Source organism: Ptychodera flava, chromosome 5, assembly GCF_041260155.1.
Source record: "Ptychodera flava strain L36383 chromosome 5, AS_Pfla_20210202, whole genome shotgun sequence".
Taxonomy (NCBI): domain Eukaryota; kingdom Metazoa; phylum Hemichordata; class Enteropneusta; family Ptychoderidae; genus Ptychodera; species Ptychodera flava.
Genome location: NC_091932.1, coordinates 34,567,531 through 34,584,610, shown reverse-complemented (window position 1 = coordinate 34,584,610; position 17,080 = coordinate 34,567,531). Strand labels below are relative to the sequence as shown.

At 35.7% G+C, this 17,080-nt stretch overlaps 2 long non-coding RNA genes across 2 annotated transcripts; one reads left to right on the top strand and one right to left on the bottom strand.

Annotated features, from left to right (window-relative positions):
- Nucleotides 1-3,059: 3,059 nt before the first annotated feature.
- LOC139133728 (uncharacterized) lies at nucleotides 3,060-9,680 on the top strand. Its single transcript, XR_011552632.1, has 5 exons — nucleotides 3,060-3,208; nucleotides 5,701-5,919; nucleotides 6,628-6,970; nucleotides 8,142-8,282; nucleotides 9,005-9,680. It is a non-coding gene; the product is annotated as an uncharacterized lncRNA (long non-coding RNA).
- Nucleotides 9,681-14,665: 4,985 nt separating this feature from the next.
- Nucleotides 14,666-15,625, bottom strand: LOC139133729 (uncharacterized). Its single transcript, XR_011552633.1, has 3 exons — nucleotides 15,309-15,625; nucleotides 15,010-15,123; nucleotides 14,666-14,846 (listed from the first exon to the last, which is right to left on the bottom strand). It is a non-coding gene; the product is annotated as an uncharacterized lncRNA (long non-coding RNA).
- Between the last annotated feature and the right edge of the window lie 1,455 nt (nucleotides 15,626-17,080).

The following is a 17,080-nucleotide window of genomic DNA, read 5'->3' as shown; positions in this document are numbered from 1 at the left end:
TGGCTGTAATTGTTTAGCCGTAAAACTAGAAGTGTGACACAATGGCATTTTCTGTTAGTACAAAGTGGTACAATTCAGGAGTGCAATTTAATACTTGTGTATTGAATGTAGATAACTTCGGATCGTACACCATATGATGTAATGGACCACGATAGAATTAGTCAAGGTATGCTGACAATCTTTGTGGTAAATGACCTTGCCAACCTTTGACTTTTGACATTTAATTTGATGGCTGGTAACACAAAGATGCTGAGTCCCGGCCCTATTGAGTTGATCCCTCATAAACATCCCTTGTGTTTACCGATTCCCGAACTTTGCTCGAGTACAGTGTTATATGTACAAGATTAGATTGTTTCTCAGTCAAAATAGACGAGATTGTTGTTACTGCCAATGCAACTATTTTAAGGTAGAAGTATTTGGACTCTCAAACTTTTCCAAAGCTTTTCTGATCTACCACTTGTTGCGGCTCATTTTGAAGCGGGAGCCTTGGTAAAAAACTTTTACCATCTTGTTTTTTGAAATCAAACATTTTATTTTTCCAATAGAGTGATCACAGGGATGGCGGCCATTTTGAATGCCAAATATCGGTAAATCTTGGGTCATTTAATGTGTTTCTGTAGTTCCAAAATTTGTACGGTGGCCTCCAATTTTTATCTTTATTTCGAAAGAGAAGAGCTGAAAATTCCTTGAGGAAAGTTTGAGCAAAAGTTTGTCTTTCACTTTCGAGGGGCATACTACCTTAATTGCAACAAAATGTTTTCATACAGCGTGACTACCGGATGCTTATGGCAATCGTTTGGGCAACATGATTTATTGAAAAAAACATGCCCAAGGGAAACCTGTTGAATAAATAACGATATTAGTTAAAGATATTTTATGTATTACAATGACCAGCAAAGCGGAAATTTAGCGAGGTCCACTTGTTACGGTGCAGTTCCTGTCTGCAACATGAAAGAGGTTAAATGGATGTAACAGTGATGTGACGAAAATCCGGGTTTAAATCTTTACAGATAAATAGTACTGGGTACGCAGGTACAGGGCATGACCGATATATTTTGTTTGCTTGGTGACTCGAGAATGTAAGCAGATATATGTACACAGATGTACACGAGGAGTCGACAATATCCAATACTGTATCCTCGCCTAAAAATCTGGAAAACTTAAAACTAGCACATTCCATAACAGACGAACATTTCTCTCCTTCTTTGGCGCCTGTTTCCAATGCCTGTATTCTTTTTAGCAAGTTTTGTATGCCTTTCTTGCATTTTAACCCGACTAGTTTTGTCGTAGAATTGTTAGTATGAAACATTGGGCAGTATTCTTACTATATACATGCAAAGATTTGGATAAGACTTATTTTATTTATTAAAATCATCAAGTACATCAGAATTCGAATACAATTATGTTCGTCTGCCTTGACGTCGTAGTCAGTGAATCTACAGAACACCGTGCCGAGGTTTTTGGAAATGTCTAAAAACTCTTGAAAGTAATCATGCATAACATTGTTAATCCACCTGGTGAACAGAAACCTCTGTCAATTATTTACAAGTTAAGGTGTTTGTCAATTGCAAGTTCTTGTTCTACTCCCGAAAGCATGTTGAAACACATACCAATTAGTTTGTCAACACAGCGTCTAGATACGTGTACAATGCAGTGTTATTGTTTACATTTAAATTCTAGTCAGGACCGGAATTCACTTGTCAACAATAACAATGCAGTCTACACATGTACAGGCTGAGTACTGTGAATTTCAAAATGTTTTGGGGAGTAAAACAGGAAACTGTTGCTGATATACAAAATATCACTAAAAGTTACAGATAGTGCTCCTCATAACACGATAGACTGATGGTGTGCCATTGTGCGAGTAAATTGACATTGCTCGTTATGCTTTTAAAGTTACATGGCTTTTGTAAACAAGCAAACTTCGAACGTGAGATATAGGTACAGTAAATTCCGGATCATCGATTGAAAAGTTTATAATTAACCCTTTTCAGCAATTATGCTGCCCCCTTGTCAAGCGGAACAATAGCTGCGTTGAAGGAAATATTTTGTAACAATAGGATTTTCTGATGCAATAATACCCGGAGTAATGTCAGAGATATTCACTCTAAAAAAGTAACACCATTGGAACTAATTTGAATGAATTTCATCTTCATGTTGTTCAAACGTTTCTTCAGTGTTAGGTGCCTTATAGCTGAATGTTGCAATATTGCAAATTACTCATACAAACAAGTGTATAAGTTAAAAAGTTAAGCAGATGAGGTTATATTTACAGACTAAACAGACAATACTTCACTATCCAATTATCCCTAATTAGTTCAAATCGTGTTAAATAAGGTCAGGTCTTTAAAAGTTCAGCCTTTTTAGATTTCTCTATGTGTGTTGTCATGGAAGTTTCCAAGTCGATCATATTTAGTCTTTTGCTGGAGAAATGGCACTAAGAAACAGAAGTTGCTTTATATTTTAATTGAGAATTTAAAAGTTATTTTATTGATATTTGTTAAGTGACATTAGTAATGATTTGCCAAGACTTACTCTCAATTTCAAGACTTTTTGCTATTTAGCTAAAGTGCATATCTGAAAGTGCCTTCCGTGCTACATAATGCAATATTAGAAAAGTTAATGTGCCCAAAGTCAATTTGAAAAAATACCCAGTTGGCAATTAACGTGAGTATATCATGTGATTGTTTTGTACTCTACATCCCAGGCATGTGACCTGGTATATTCAAGACATAACGTGGGCGTGCAACCTTTCAACTGTCTTCTTAACCTTTGATCCTGTGTTGAACAGTTTGAAATTTTACCTTATGCCGTTTTCCGAAACATGGGATTTGTTTGATGACCATGGTCATGATTATTGGAAAAGGTCGTTGTGAATGGGAAACGATTTACTGTCCTGTTAAAAAAGAAAAAAGAAGAGTCCCCTTGTTTTCTCTCTGCAAATTCTTTAAAGCTTTTTCAACTCGCCGCTAAAATTAATGCTAACCTTTGAACTCATCTGATGCAATCCCAACGAAATTTCTGATGCAACCTCTGAAAGAATCTGTGACGAAGTTAAGGAATCTTGAACAGAATCAAACATCCACCAGGACCGCTTGTATGCTCCCTTTGACTTCTCTGTGATGATTCGGATTCGTTTGACGTTTATGTGACTTTCAACACAAAGCACTTATGTTTTCCATTTTAGAAAGGTTGACCTTAATAATAGGTAAGTGTCCAAAGGCGAATAAGATACGATGACGTCACGCTATACACTGAATAGCAGAGATTGCATTTAATGTCAATTGTAGCATTTTAGCATGTGGTGTTCCACTTTTGTTGATATGCACTAACTTAGACCTTGCTGTCATGTAATGCTATTGAATACAATATTATATTATTCGTCTACAAGATAATCATCACGAAGAAAATGAAAATTTCCTCTTGCTACTTGTAGTGATGCGATTGTGATCGAAGGTATTGACTGAATATTGGTTGCATATGTACATGCTGGAACTTCCACCAAATTGAATCTGAAGTTTTGTTTGAAGAAAAGCGATGATTTGCTTATAGTTGCATTCGATGGCTCAAAGGAAAATACAAATCATATGAAAGTCACTCTTTGCAGATATTAGGATCAATGATAAAATGATTTATAAATGAAAACCAATTTTTAATTATTTTACCTCTACAATTAAGAGTTTTTAAGAGCTCTTTCGTACTCAAAATGTTAAATCGCCCGATGTATGTGTAAAATTTTAGGTTTTTAGAGGGTACTAGGCATATATAAATAATGCGATGATGTGAAAGACATCCATTACTTATGGCTTGATAGCGTTTTTTATAATAACAGTGAAACTGTATTGATTTTTCTATAATATTTCATAAATGTTGGTTGTTTTATTTTTTTATGTTCAATCGTCGCACTTGCTGTGACTGACAATGTGAGCACTAATATAACGGTTAGTAAGTCCATCAAGCTAAGGTGTAATTGTGCCATGAAATATGAAAATTTATTATCTTGTTGGACGGAATAGGAATATTCAGAGAGTTAGCTTTTATGACTCTAAAATTCACTTTCAATAAGCATGACATGTTTATCAACTCTCGCAAATCCAGGGGAATGAAAATTTTGCCTGTTCAACAGCCAATGTGTGTGCTGAAGATAGACAGAAAACTATACCACCAACTTATTTAGGTGCTCTAGGGGAGAATTTCATATCAGGTCGAATGAATAGTCACGTAGAATCAAATAAACCCATGGCCACCTTACTGGTGATTGAGCCCACTCGATGCAGCCAGAAATTCCGTTTATATACCGAGGAGGCAAAACTAGTTCTACCAAGGGTTGTAAATGAAAATTTATGATTGGCACATTGTGTTCAAGATTGAGATAATATTACCATGCGTTAAACAATTGCCCATAAACAACTGTCTAGTTCAGACAACTTCTTTGCACTATCTACTCGATAACTGGGAAAAACTGGTATCATTGTACTTACAGACTATTGCCTGTAGACAAAAATAAACTTTCTTGAATATGTTTTTCTTCTTGTCAAGTGTCTTTGTAGGTTGATGAGAATCAGTGCAGCGGATTTCAATTCCTCAAGACACGCTGTCTGCATGGAACATGTTCTACATGTGTATGATGCTAAAAGCAGGGATCCAAAAATAGAGTTGTTTCAATAGAGTACAGGCTCTAATGTACGAAAGTGGTATCTTTAATCTCAAATTTGTATACAGGGTGTCAATTGTAAACACTCATTTACAACGCTTGGCAGGGTCGGTTTTTTCTTTATACAAGCTGAATTTCTGACTCTATCAAGTGGGAATAATCAACAGTAAAGTGGCCACGGGTGTAAGTTAAAATGGATGGCACGTGAAACAACCATTCAGTACGTTGGGTCAATATAGAATTCTGTAACACGTTCTGTAAAAATACTCATGTAAGTGTATAATGCAAGATAAAATACAGCAATTGTTGACGATAACAGTGATACAAAACATTTGAAGTTGACGCTTATCTATGTTAATGAGAGCAAGCTAAGTTGTTTGTTTAGGAGTAAAGTCCATGTCACAAACTTAATCAAACTATACTATGAGACAAGTTAGAGCGAACGTCCTTTCAGTTTCTAGACAATTTCGTGAACAATCTCCCTTTATAGACTAAAAAAGGCTTTTCTGCAATACTTCCTAGGATCAAAGACCTCGATGTGTTTTGCCAGTATTAGGAATCGAATAGAACATTTACGGATGTAAATTGCACCAGCGAAACCAAAGTATATCTACAATATTTTAAAGGGATGTAGTCGTCAGAACTGTGCCTGTGCGAGTTTACTTGTTTACAAACAATGTATTTCGTGCACGATGTCTAGATGCACCTCATCATCATAGCTGCAACATTTGAATTATACAATGTAGATTATGACATTCATGTTTTAACTTTCATCGATCACCATCGTACCTTGGATACAGTGTTGCCATGGATCGTATGGGTCCCATACGACCTTTGAGCCCAGTTCCGACGACTATATCCTTTTAAGACACTTTGCCAAGATTATTCAAAGATTAACCTTTATCGGATCAGTTGGATGGCTGTATATACATCATTACGCATTCGAGGGTTCTGATCTTAAACGACAATGTAACTAATTTCACAATTTTTATGATACTTTTGGTGACCTTAACAGAATATACAACAAGCATATTGTTTGTTCTTAGTCTTTGTAGTCAAAGTCGATGCACCTGTCATCAGAAACTATCGATACCACGACGGCCGTATTAATTCAAGGAAACATGCAACGACGTCGGTTCCAGCAAGTGGAAGTTCAGCACATCAAGCCTCGTCTATGCTGACTATTTTGTTGTGTCTCACCGTTGCTACTTTACGAAAAAGCCTGCATGCATCCGTGTTTATTTCGTTGCTGACTGGCTTGCATGGTAATATTATCATTTTGACCGAAAGTTCAAAAAAAACTGCTTGGTTGTAAGACTTCAATACGGCAAAGAAAATTACACAATAATCAATGTTTATAACTAGAGTCTGCTGTCTTTTCTCAAAGATATTGACTTCGAAAGAATATAAGACCTGTATAGAGAAATGATATTCATCGACACTTCAATTTAAAAGAATATGTCACATTTATCACGGGAATCTATTTATTTTGTGAATCTTTCGTTATACACTCTTTTGGTGTGCTGCCAAGGTGACTATCCGTAATGTGAACTGCAGTCTTCTAGAGTATGCATATGATTATATTAAAATATTTTCCAATAAACTATGAGCGGGGTAATTCTTGAAGAATGGGAAATTTTCTTATGTTTTCTCATTAAATTACGCGACAGTATGCAACGTTAACATCGCGTGTCATAAAAATGGTATGGTATCAAGGAGAGCTTAAAGAGCACAGTCCGATATAATTCCATGAAACGGTGTGCAATCTATTGCTTACTTATAGCTGGCCTATAAGTCGTAGTAAGATTAAAAGTGATTGGTTGTTATTGTTTCAATGTTTTATAAATGTGGACGATCAGTTGCTTATATCAGTTAAATATAATTTACCCTATTCTATCTCTTTAATATCACTTTAAATTTTTGTTTTTTGTGATCCCTCACGACGGTACTCCTGTTTCCGTTTAAATTTACAGTCGTCAGTGTTGTATCGGCGGGAAATGTGACGATCAATGCAGTGATTGGAGAGTCAGTCCAGCTACCATGTAAATATCCAAATTCAAGTGGAGAAGTTTTGTATCCTGTTGCAATTCGATGGATGAGGGTGAACAGCAAAGAGCCTTTATCATTTCACGTACTATGGGGGTCACAGAAAAATGTGTAGATGACGAAAAGTACAGTTTAGTGAATTCCACGCTCCACATTAATAATGCTGACCCCAAGGACGAAGGAGCTTACCTTGTATTACATTTCTGCAAAAGACACCACCATTAAAAGTTGACAGACAGGAAAAATGGAGAGCAAACCTAAAAATCCATGGTAAGTGATTTTTTTTTCACGACTGAATCGTGAAGTCATTCCTACACCAACGTTGTCTTATTAAATTTGTATTTGAATACCCTAATACCCGTCACTAACTCTTACGTTACCGTATTTTTGAATGACTATTATCATACATGCTACGCCTGTATTGCCATTCTCCTATTGTTTAGACGGTACTAATATGATCCTGTATTGTAACATGTTAAAATACGAATTATATTTTCACTGTAACCGAACTACTTACAGTGACGCGTGCGCGTGACCTTTCGCTGGTATGCGTGACCTTCGTTGTACGTTCACATATATGTAAAACAGCTGAGCGAATAAGACTTGTTAAACTAACGTCATTGTGATCATCGTCAAAATTTTGTTGTTTGCAGTCAGTTCACGGGCATTGCACTTAGGTACAAGAATAGTTGTACCAAAATCATACAAACGAATTTGTATGTTTTGCCGACACCTGTCATCGTTCGCGGCCGGTCCCATACGGTGCAGTGTTTTCATGTCGTCTACGCTGATGAAGATTTTGGTCCCCGTTTGACAGTGCATTATGATAGAACCGCTATACGACAAGCATGCATGTATGATAAATGGGTTATTGCACGAAGTTTGGGCGATACCGCGTCGTATTCCCGTGATGTGTTTTGACTCGATGCTGCGCAACTCGTCAAAATACGGACACATCACTCGAATACGACACGGTATCGACCAAATTCGTGTAATAACCCCTATCAAAAGGAAGATTTTTCACATGTCACAACAAACATCTATGACGAAGACGGCTACTTTATAACTGATAACATTTAACTGATGGGATGGAAATATATCATTTATCTCAGTGGACAGCGCTATACCAGCCCACCAAGAGAGAATGAGTATTCTATGAAAACAAGGTTTACTTTTTTCAAAGACAACTTGGTGAAAGTTCTTTTTTGTAGATCAACACTTTTTTCTGTTATAATATTAGCATTACCAACCTAAATGTAGTACGTTATTGTGATAAATCTAATAAAAATTACGATAAAAGCGATTATTTTCTTTAAAACTCTTTGCGCCTGACTAACACTAGTCAGAAATTGCAAAATAAATTGAAATGAAAAGCTTTCCCTTAAAATAGTGAAATTTACATTTAACATGATAGAACTCTTTTTAACTGCTATAATCATAGACCTCGAAGATGACAAAATAACCACTTCACCAGCAAACGTACATGCTGTAGAGAACAGACAGATGGTCGTACCACCAAAACATGTAGATGGTGGACAGAGGAAACTCTCACTGAGCTCATGGAACAATCGTATAGCTTTAGGTAAGTTACATGGCCTGTTAAAGAAAAATAATCGCAATTATACCAATCCATAATCAAATAACACTAGGTCAGAATTCGTAAGACAATAGTTGTAAACATAGACACAAAACAGCACAGAACAGACAGTAAATAGACGGTACACAAACAAAGTCAAATTCATGAAAGAAAGATATATGGACCTCTGGCCAAAAGACCAAGATGTGATGTCAGGTGTTTCGAAAATAGTAAGCGCATCCTGCCCCACATGTGGCACCCGCCATGTAAGTCAGATAGGTAGTGGTCACTAACTAAGGCCAAATGTCACGATGCCATCAGCGATCATTTGTCGAAGAGAGATATTGTATTTATCTACCAGCTTGCGAAACCTGCCATAAAGCGTTTGAATGTAGAGACAAGTTTTGCTCTGGTGTAACCTTGATTTAACAGTTCAAAGTTTGTCTACTAGCAATTTTAGTTAGTGTAAACTAATCAGCAAAATGTACGATGTAGTACAAAATTACAATGAGGACGATACGAACATCAAGCGACCAAGATAAAACAGTTTTAACGGGGATACACCAGTCTTAATTATGTACATCAACAAACATGTACCAGCCTCTTTCAAAATCATGCAAGGTTAAAAGAACAAAATCACAAATTATGACAAGAATTGATGATGATGATGATGATGATGATGATGATGATGATGATGAAATTTGTTTTGCTGCGTGTTACTATTTCAGGAAAAGTCCGAAGACGCTCACCACATCGGCACAATTAGAGAGATAAGTAGAAACGTTGGATCACGTGTCACATTCAAGTGTATTGGAAGTGCAGATAAAATGCGATGGTATCATAATGGCACGAGGATCTGGAAGAGCGAGAATGTATCGATTAGGCGTCCTTCGAAAGAAAGACCGAATGTATTTAAACTTGTCATTCGTAATTGCAATATAGTGACTCAGGATTGTATAACTGCATTCCAAGATATAAGTCTCAGAATGAAAAACATTTGAATAAAGATAAAATGAAATCTTTCAAGTTGATTGTTAATCGACAGGGGAAGCTTCATGAATTATAGACCATCTCTCTGATTAAATTTGTTTCTTTGTGTGTAGGAGATATATGTATTGATCACCTATTGTTCAGTGCAATTGTCGCTTCCATAACCTTTGACCTTTCACCGGCTGGCTGATGCAACGTATCGGATTTGAATAGTAGAAAATCTGATGCAACACTACTCCTTGAATGATAAAGTTATACAGCATGCAGCCAGTCGTAGTGATTTCTCCATCATGGAAGCAGTCAGAGACAAAGAACCCGATCAGCTCTTTGAAAACAGACAATAACGATAGATAAATCTCTATCGAGGTCTTTGCCGATATGGTGAGTGATTTGACATTTCTTCCTATATTTCTTCCCATATATTAAAAAAGTAGTTGATTTCCGCATTTTGTATTTTTAAGATTGTCTTCATTGGTTGTTTTTCCGAGATTCACGAACTAAACACAATTAGAAGGCAGTATGTGGATTGACACTTCTTTTATTCGTTATTTAAATTTAGTAAATTCTCGATTTGATTTGAACTCACAATAACATATAAGTGTAAGAAAAAAACAGAGTACACAGTTTGTTGATTAGAGCATACACCTTTTGTTTAGGTGTTCGAATAATTATCCATATACATTAAGACATCATTTTCAGAACATGTAAAGTGCTTGAAAATGTAACACAAAAAGTTTGCAGAGTCTGACTCATTCTAAGGACAGAGTATGAATAGTGAATCTTCTATCAGTCAACCCATTCTTATTTTAAGTATATTTTACACCTAGACGACACTGCTGTGTTATCTTATCATTTAAGTGCATGTAATTTAAATTATTAATAGATTACAGACCATAATGCCATTCGAAGCAGACTGTTTATATTCACTCGTTAACATTTACTAGTATTTCAAGCTGACATTCTCTTTTTCCCTGAACGAATCTTTTCCGAATTTGTGTAGTTTGTAAATTGAGTTCACGACGCCCTCAAAGGCGCATGTATTTTCTTACAATTGTTTGTACATACTGGTAAGATGACCTATGAACCATACAATAGAGCTGTGTTTTATAGTTGATTTGAGGGATATACGGATGTAGAATTTATTTCCGTAAGTTTGAGCTTTGTCATGTGTGTATATTTACAGCACTTTCCTAAGCCACTGCTAAATGAATGTAAAAAGTATAGTTTCATAAAAAAAACATAATGCTCGGTGTATTTGGGATACACTGAACTCTGATGGATATTTCAATGCAAAGAATATATATTCTACAAACCTATTGGTAGCATTGTAATTTATCTCACGAATTTTTATACAATAATCATGCGTACTTGTCTAAGAAATACTATGTATTTTACAGAAAAAATCAAGACAATAATTCAGGGTTTAAGAAGGAGCTGCATGTTGCTTACAGTTTTTTTAAAGGAATTTTTCTCATCAAGGATGACAAGAAAACCCCTTCATTCTATATATTTTCAAAAAGCAGAATATCTAAACTTCAATTACCGTAGTAGCAGTATTTTATTCGAAGGATGAATGGGTGTATATTCGGGGTAAAAAAACTCAATTTGGGTATTAACGATAAAATTCATTTAAATAAAAACAATTATACCATTTTCTGAAATAGTATATGTAGAAAGAAACGACCATTATATTTTGCATTATCTATCCTTATTCTAAAATGGCATGGGTTGAAAGACTGACACTCAAAAAAGTGATTAAAACATGATTAGCTAAATGAAAATGTCTCTTATTCAAAATGTAAAAGCTTTATTGCCAAATAAAATAGTCGTTTTGTTGTTTAGTATTTAAAGGACATAGTGTTAAAATGTCAGCAAATTTGACATAGCCAGAATGGAATTAAATTCTTTGGAAATCTTGAAATTGGGGAGAAAAGAGAAGCCAGGAAATCTGATTATTTGCACAAATGCATAATACAACACTTCTTTATCACGCAACTTGCAACTGCTTGACAAGCTTAAAGGTGACCCGACCAATATTTTAATCTTGGATTAACAATTGATTAAAATCGAATGAATATTTGCCAAAAAGTGATTTTGAGCAAAATAAAGTGTGTTGGGTGCAGCTCCCCCTTAATAAAGTGTAATGTTATTAATGCTCAAGAAATAACGTTAACAGCTGACATTTTGAGGGTCACAATATTCTTATGCACGCTACGCAAAAAGCACAGGGAAATATATATAGCGTACAAACTGTACAACATGACCAATATAGGCATGAACCTCTAGTCCAAACGTTTTGAAATCAATGTAACTAGTCATATGGAAGCAAAGGCAATTCAAAGAGTATTACTGACTTACATGATCAATGCTATAGGAGGCAGCACAATACAGCACAATGAGTGATTCCTCGATTCACGGTACACAAAACACGTCCCGAGAATTCACATTATATTCCGCCTTAACAGTTTAAGTTTCCGAGCGACAGTTGACGGCTTATTCACTATTCAATCGCAGTAGGTGTAACCGGGACGAAAGACGACCGGTACGGTTGCAACATAACTAGCTCATTTTGCATTTATTTATTAACAGTAGTGTGCCACTTACCTTACAAACTTTGGACCGAATGTGTCCAACATAACATCACAAGAGATTACACAGCAGCTAACTGGGTAAACTTAATTTTGCATACAATGTGCATACCTATTGATACTATAGTAACAGCCCAATATATAACAAATAAACGTGCAAGAACAGTGCTGGAACAGCTTATACATCTCACCTTTGTGCCCGAATGAAACTAACTCTAAAATAAACTACATAAGAATGAAAGAAACTTAGAAAATTGAATAGCACGGAAAATAAAAGTAAAAAGTAAACTCGACGAAAAAATCAAGATTTAATGTATTCATATCAATTACGATAGGAATCAATGGAGTGAAAAGTTCGGCAATTCGAATAGGCTAGGTATATAGTAGTTGATCGAAAATCTCCTAAATACTGTGGCTTAAAGCCAAGTTGTTATCGATGGGGCAACCTTTAAAGGACGTCAACTGTTCCGATTCCTCGTCGTGCAATAAATCTGTCAGTATATAAGCCTCACAACAGTTCTCCTGAGGGACATTCAGTTTGTGAAATGTTCATGTAAATGTGATGTTCGAAGTCATTCATTCGTAGAAAATCCTGTAAAAGTTAAAAGTATGCATGTAATGAAAGATGTCACTTACATACCAGCATGTACAAAATAACTTGAGCATGGAATTTTACATAGCCAATACTAACTTTGTATGGAAAGTTTAAAAACTTTGATGGGTGTAATTAGGCTTTAACGTCCTTGACAAAATGTATTCATTTACATTCGACTGCTGTTCCAACTAAAAAGAACATTATTTAATTACAAAGGTGCTCTGTGCACTTAAGTCCGAGATCTAAAAAAACGTACCTTCGTCTTATCATTAATCATGTCACTAATCAGGTCACACAAATTAGAAAACGAAGGTCTTTCTTCAGGATTAACACCCCTGCAATTTGACATTACATTGTATCTGTATGGGAGAAACAAAAAATGTCACGTCATACCGTTAACTAACAGTCATATATTATAACATGCGTCCGTCCATCACATACCACAACTCAACCCGTCCATTCATCAACCCACTCATCTATCCACTACCATATTATCAGAATGCACTTGAACAAGTATGTTATTATAGTGGTCAGTCTACTTACATTGCTTCGCTACAGTGTTTTGGTTTTTGCATTCTGTATCCACGGATTACTTTATTTATTACTTTTTCAGTCACCATGTCGAAGTAGGGAGTCGACCCTAGGGTTGGAAGTAGAAAGGGACTTATTCGTCAAAGAGATCGATGCTGATTAGTGCTCTGGCGTTTTACACAGTCAGTGCGTGGTTTAATATGTGTAGTCACACTGATTCTGTCTTGCCAGATTAAAGTTTGAAAAATAGTGAAAGCAGGGTATACAGACGTGCCAAGGTCCACAGTCTATAATCACTTTTATTCAGACTTTGGAAAATTTACTTGATCTTAACCGGGTTTTCAAAGTCTTCAACACAATGTATCTCGAGGACGGTTAGAAAAGCGTTATGATTTGCATGTCTACAAATACCCGATTATGGTAAAACAAGTTCTATTTAGTGGTTTAATACTGGGTCAAAGCTGTGCGTACCGAGTGTTATGATTTCCCACACTAGGATACCGTATGACCACACATCACTTTTGGTCGTATGGATTGAATCGCGTAGGGATTCTGGAGCCATCCATCGAATTGGAATAGGACCCTGCAAAAAGATTATTCAGCATGTTACATGAACCTAACTTTAATACGTCTTAAATGCCTACCACATACAGTGTGAGGTAGCGATTTTATTTCATTATTTCATTAATTCTTATTGTCTTTTCTCCTAGATTTTGTCCTTTAAACAACTGATGTGACACTTCAAGTGACTGCGAAAATTTCCTTTATCAAGAGAATGTTTTATTATACACTTCATTTCCCGCTTTATTTAATTCACTAAGACGGTTCACCAATACTCTTGAGCATATCTCAAAGATGTTGAAAGCGTCGTCTCAATCGATAATTCAGTAATTCATGGTAGGTTACTGATTGACAGAGTTTCAGTTAGGCGCGATACTGACATTTACGAAAATACAGCTGCTGACTCTGTCTACATCACTCAAAATATATGAACGCCATGACAAGCAATGCAGCAATAGGTAATTCTGTTCGTTTTAAATCGTGATATGAAACTTTGTCTTCTCTTGTTTTCGGGCAATAAGATTTCGTAAACTCAACAACCACGTCATGACTGCGGTCAAATTAGTTTTTATGTGGGCTTTGCCGCACAAAAACAAATGATACTTGTTACCTTTGAACTTCTGTGATAAACAGAAATTCCGTTGACGTCTCTTGCAAAGCCAAAATCTGATATCTTACAGATTCTGTTTCACCAAGAAGAATATTTCTGGTCGCCAGATCACGGTGGATGCACTAAATGTACAGACATGCAAATCACTGTGTGCCTCAATAAAAATATTTTTCTTAAAATCCAACTTGTAATTTCAACAGAAATCAACGTCAATCATATCACAATGTCACATAATTTACTCTACCTGTCATACAATATACAACAGGCATTATCTTTAAAAGCCTTATAACCACCAGATAAAGTAATCCAAACGGAAAAGTGTCGATTTTTAAGAACAAATTTTTTATTCGCGCAACGTTCATACTTTAACGGAATTGCATTAACCCCTCATATCAAAACTAGTGATAATCTTAGTTTGTCGTATTGACTAAATCGTGAGGTTCTTTGTCTTATTAAGACTGATCGTAATCCCTTATCGTTAATAAATGACATGCACATAACATACTATTCTTACCTCTTCCCTCTCAAGAAAACTCATTCCTTTCGCAACTTGTAAAATATACTGAAGCAATTCCTTCTGTGGAACAGTTCGGTAAATCCCATCGATGTTGACATAAGCGTAATCTTGACGATAATCTCTAAGGTTTTCAGTAAACTTCCATATTTTGCCAACTCCAAAATGATATATATTGGTTCTTCCACATCAGCAAAAACGAAAAGTATCTGTCAATCATGCATACATCTTACGGTGTTTCCTTGAGTTAAAGTCATTCCTATTTTTCTTGTAAAAAAACTTGATAGATTGAATATCAAATTAACATTAAATTAAAATTGTCATATTATTTGAACAATACATACCTCTTTCCGTGCAGCATCCTAATAAGGCTATGATATTTGGATGATTGCACAACAAAGACTTCATAATTGAAATTTCACGCATGAAATTCTCCTTTTCTTCGGACGAACATTTAGCTGTAACAGTCAATTGGTGAAAGTTTGTTTATTGTACATTCGTTTTCGACTGTGATGCTTATTACAAGATTATAAAATAATAACGCTTTGGCTTCGGAAATCGGAATTACTGTTCGAGAATAATTACCTAATATTATCAGAACCTTCCATTATTATTCTGAGAATTTTGTGAATTTATGTATTACCTTTCAAAGTCTTCACCGCAACCTCAAGATCGCCCGGATTACCATGGATATTAAGAGCTCTGGCTTAGCGAACTTCTCCAAAAGCGCCCTCACCCAGAATTTTCGAGTCAGCGTCAGATTTTCTCTGGGAAATTCCCATTTATCATCACTGACAGGCGGCAGACTTCCACGGCAACATTGGAGTTGATATCAACTGTAAAATGCGTAGCTTCGATTCTTACTGGCGGTTGTACAGGTGTGCAATAATGGTGAACTTGTGGTAGCGGTGTCTGATAATGATCGTTTTGAGGCAGTGTGGCAATTTCGGTGTAGACGTGCTAATAGATGTTAAAAAGGAGAATTGGTCACTGTCAATACACTGTTTCCACTATCAGCTTATACGTTATTGAAAGGAACGTTTGCTAAGCAGTTAAAGGTAATTACTGTCAAGCAAAAATTAAACAAAATTTTCGTAAGTAAAAACTATAGTTAAAATTACCGCATAAGTTTTTCTTGTCAATTCATTTTCATAAATTACAGTTAGAAGGATATGTCAAATACGTCTAGACGGGCATCCACATTATGATCACAATTGCCGTAATTTTTTTTGTGAATGAGTTCATAATAAGCATGTCCTTAATTAAAAAAAACCCCGACCAATCCATATATTTACTGGTTGTTTCCTCTGTCGACGAATTTTCCATGTCCCCGCTACTATCGCAATGACTACAATCATGGTGCTCACAACCAATCCTGACAGAAGAACTATGTAGGCTTTGTTTATCTTGACTTCATCATCTTGCTGTGTTTTCTTCAAGAGTTTCTCGAGCTGTGGTCACAATGGTTTGTGTTACCGACGTCGCAAATGAAGCTATGATAATGGTGTACGGAAATTGTCAATAAATCAAATATGTTGCAATTTACGAATAGAAATCCAGAAATATTTTTCAGTGAAATAAAATGTTACAGTAATCTAGTTGTTGGCTCCGAAAAAAGCGAAGAAAATGTTTTACAATGTAGATTTCTGATTCAAATCAAATTTTGCAGTTTGACAGAATAAAACATGTGTTCTAAGAAAATATGTTAAAGAAATGACACGAAAAGTATATGTCATCTTTATTGTAATAATTAAATAGTACTTGAAATGAGAACAAAAGGACGGAGGTTCAAAGTTTACATGCATTCCGTCGATTGTGTTATCACGATAAGTTGCTAAATGTCCCGGTCTTTTAATGCCTGGTTGTATTGTGTTTCGATTATCAAAGGCAGATGATATAACCTATAAAATAGTGAGCGATGAATGCAGTTAGTAGTTAACGGTACCTGTTTAAGTTATGATAAGCGCTATATCTCAAAGCAACGGACACTACCATTCTGTACTGGATCTTAGTAGAGCAATGATTACCTCGCGAATATTAGTTATTACTTACCAGAAGATGTCGATTCAAACGCCTTACTTGCATCGATACTAATCTTGGATTTCGTTCCTGGAAATAACGAAAACTTTTGAAGTAAATGTCTTCAATGGGAAGACAAAAAACCTTTTATTCTTCTATCACCCCTGCTCACCCTTCGATCTGAATTTTTTGCCAAAAAAGTTTGTAATCATATTATACAGAGATAATGTTTTGTTGACTAACTTTATGTTCTGAATAGACTTTCAGTATCGGAAATTCCCTTCATCAATTCATTGTAGGACAGCCTGATAGGTAAACATATTACAGACACGTCATCTTCATCTGATTGAAATCGCATCATTTTACCCTTCATTGTCCTATGAATTCGTATATGCA